Source organism: Lolium rigidum, chromosome 7 (assembly GCF_022539505.1).
Source record: "Lolium rigidum isolate FL_2022 chromosome 7, APGP_CSIRO_Lrig_0.1, whole genome shotgun sequence".
Taxonomy (NCBI): Eukaryota; Viridiplantae; Streptophyta; class Magnoliopsida; order Poales; family Poaceae; genus Lolium; species Lolium rigidum.
Genome location: NC_061514.1, coordinates 336,816,499 through 336,819,965, shown reverse-complemented (window position 1 = coordinate 336,819,965; position 3,467 = coordinate 336,816,499). Strand labels below are relative to the sequence as shown.

Sequence of the window (3,467 nt, the reverse complement as noted above, 5' to 3'; positions counted from 1 at the left end):
TTCTAATCGTCGCTCTCTTCTTCGATCGGCGGCCTCCTTCTTTTTTGTTGTTTCATTTCTTTGTTTCCCTTCTTTGGTGCTTCCTTCCATATACTAATTCATTAATTCCTTCCTGATTATTATAGTTTACACCAAACAATGGTGGTGCTCATGTTTTCCTAGATGGCTTGCTGATTCGAGAAAACTTGCGAATGTAAACTGGCAAGAATCAGTTTAACAAAGCGAGCTGGGACTAATTTAGGCATCGGGACGGTGGAACTAATCTAGAATCTTTTTGGCATTATGATGGAGCAAATGTAGAGCTGGGCCTAGCAGCGCACCTACGATGGCCCATCTTGACCTGAGCGATGACTGCTCTGTGTGATGTACGGCCACAGAAACAATTCGACGACCCTGGAGAAGGGCTTAGGAGTCCTACCGGACCGTGATTTAAGTCAGGTGGTGGCAGTCCACGTAATTTCCATAAAAATTATGGGTAATAATTAAACGGACCAAAATAAGGGGAGAAATCTTACTTCCTTTATTAGTAGGTAAAAAATATGAAGAAAAAATATTTGTGTGTTGGTGAAACAAAATTAGACCTATAAATAACCATACATAATAAAGCGATCCATTAAAATTGAGTAAAATAAATAAAAATTAGTTTGTTGAAGTTGAGCAAAAGATAGTAAAAAATCAAGAAGGTTAATGCCAATATTTAGACTGTCTGCTCACATCTCGTTGCACCGCCAGCTTGTCGCTTCAAGCTCCGGCCGCGCTACTCCACCCATCCACTCCATGTCCTCTTTCACTTCGGCTCGCATCTTGGACAACCAAGGTCGTCTTCTACTTCCAGCGCCATCTTTCCCAATTCACCCGATTCTCTTGTATCTTTCCTTCCTCATGCCATATTCTTCCTAGCCATCTTTTCCATTTCATCTCCCAATATCGTTGGCCCATGTAGGGATATCTGCTTGTTATTCCAAGGCTACTTGTCATAACCCAGAAAAAATACGTATATAAAATGGTGGCACTTGTTATAAGTAAGCGAGGTGGGACAATTGATATAAAATATTCTGTACGTGCGTGACCTTTCCTCATGGCATGCGATGGAAGGAAAGACATCAATTCAGCCCATCATAAACTGGCCCACTTCGGTCTTGGGTGTCCAAGGTAGCGAGCCTGATGGAAGGATAAGGCCACGATGTCTGGATGGGGTGAGTACGACGCCTGCGTGGGCAGAGGACACCAGGCGCGCTGATATTTTTCTTCCGAACATACGAAACGTTTTCTTCTTAGAGCGGCGGACGAAAATTTTGGAGAGAAACCTTCCTTCCTTTATTAGTAGGTAAAGATTAAATTTCGACCAACAATTACCGAACATGGTTTTCTGACTTATTTAATGAACATGTCTTATACGAAAATAACATGATTTTGGGTCATAAGAACACAATATTAGTTAGTACCAGTTGCTAAAAATGTTACAGTTTTGAGATGTGAGTGAATTAGTTGTCAAAGTAGCAATTTGAAGAGACAACATTGGTACTCCCTCCGGTCCAAACTAATTGCTGCTGTTCAAGTGTACACCCAAACTAATTAAGTTGGGTCAGGGGAGTAATAACTTTTGGCAAACATGTCAAGCATGGAACAAAGCAAGCAAGCAACATTAAAGAACCACTAATATTTATAGACTCCCTCTGCTTTGAAAGAAGCCTCAAGTATTCGTTGTAGCATCAGCACTGCACTACAGCTAATACCATAGTACGGCAAGTATCAACTTTCAAATGATGTCAGAATTAACAAAGAGAAATAAATTATCAAGAGAACACACTCCAGATAAACACTTGGCGGCGTTCCAATGCAACATCTCAACGCCTTCCACCCCTAGTTAAACGACCCTGTTTGGGCCAGAACCTTGGCATTGTCACAGCAAGTGCTCTAAGAAAAAAGCGAGCAACATCGCTGAGATTTGCGACAGCTGCAGAACATCACCATTCGGGAAGTCAGCCCCTGTAGAAGTCAACAATCTTTGTAAACGAATTGCTCTAGATATTCTACCAATGAAAGTAGAGTAGGGCTACCTTACCGAAAATGGCAACCAGAGTGTGCTGCAGCTTCTGTTTTGAGATATAAGCTAAAGGACTACAAAGAAATGAGTTAACTGATATGAGCTTGTTTGCATTTACTCTATTCAGCCAGAAGACTAGCGATATTACCTCATGCAAGGTCAGCAGGAGAGTGGCCGCTGCAGCTGCAACGGTCGCTCTAGCTCGTTACCACCTTCCTTTGAATGCCACTCAACTTGCGTTGCCCTGGAAGCTTCTGATGTTTTACCCTCTTCGAGTAGAGGGTGTGTAGGCGAAGGAGCAACACAGGAGAGGCGTCGTTCTGTGGGAGAGCTAGAAGAGGGTGTAGCAGCAATTCTGTTCAGGTGATTTGCTTCTGACGCTACAAATACAGGTAACCCTGACTGCTCAGGTTGAGAACGAGGTGGTCGACCAAGGGGAAGAGATTGATGGGTAGGAGATGGTCTCGGGAGCTTCGAAACGACGATGACATCAACCTCCGAAGGTTAGCAATGGAGGTTGCAGATCGGATCTCCGGCGAAGAATTTGCGTAGTCTGGTCGCGGAAAAATTAGGACATCTTAAAAGAAGGGGAACAACAATCTAGACGGAGGGGAACAATAGCTTAGAGAGAGGGGAACAACGTTCTAGACTGACGGGAACAACAATCTAGCCAGATGGAAACAACATAGCCTAGATGAAGGGGAACAACATTCTAGACAGAGTGAAACAACATCCTAGATGGAGGGAACAACACAACCTACACGGAGGGGAACAACAGTCTAGCCGGTTGGAAACATCCTAGAAGGAGGGGAACAACAACCTAGATGGTGGGGAACAACAGCTTAGACGGAGGGGGACAACATTCTATATAGAGGGGAACAATAGCCTAGAAGGACGGAAAAAATGGCTTAGACAGAGGAGAACAATAACCTAGATGGAGTTGAACAATATCCTAGTTAGAGGAGAACAACAAACTAGATGAAGGGGAACAACAAACCAGACGGTGGGGAACAACATCCTGAACGGAGGGGAACAAAACATTTTCTAAAGATGGAACAACTTGGAGGCATATGATGAAAACCATATAGGTTGAGATGAATAAAACCATTTATAATGTGAAACAACATAGAGTTATATGAGGAATGATACTATACGTTTAGTGGAACAAACTCATTTATAATGAGTAACAACTTAGGCATATAAAGAACAACAAGTGTTTTATGGGTAACAAAACCATTTATAATGAGGAGCAACCTTATAGGTCGAGGGGAATAGAACTTTAATAATGAGGAACAAAAAAAATCATAATGAGGAACAAAATGAAATCATATAGAACAAAAAAATATCAAGAAAAAATGTTTTTGAAATGAAATACATGAAAAGAAGAAAAAATAAATGAAGAAAATAAATAGAAAAATAG

General features: G+C 41.7%; 1 long non-coding RNA gene across 1 annotated transcript; it reads right to left on the bottom strand.

Moving 5' to 3' along the window:
* Positions 1–1,665: 1,665 nt before the first annotated feature.
* LOC124676230 lies at positions 1,666–2,427 on the bottom strand. The gene is made up of 3 exons (XR_006993554.1): positions 2,196–2,427; positions 2,066–2,121; positions 1,666–1,989 (listed from the first exon to the last, which is right to left on the bottom strand). It is a non-coding gene; the product is annotated as an uncharacterized LOC124676230 (long non-coding RNA).
* Positions 2,428–3,467: the final 1,040 nt, after the last annotated feature.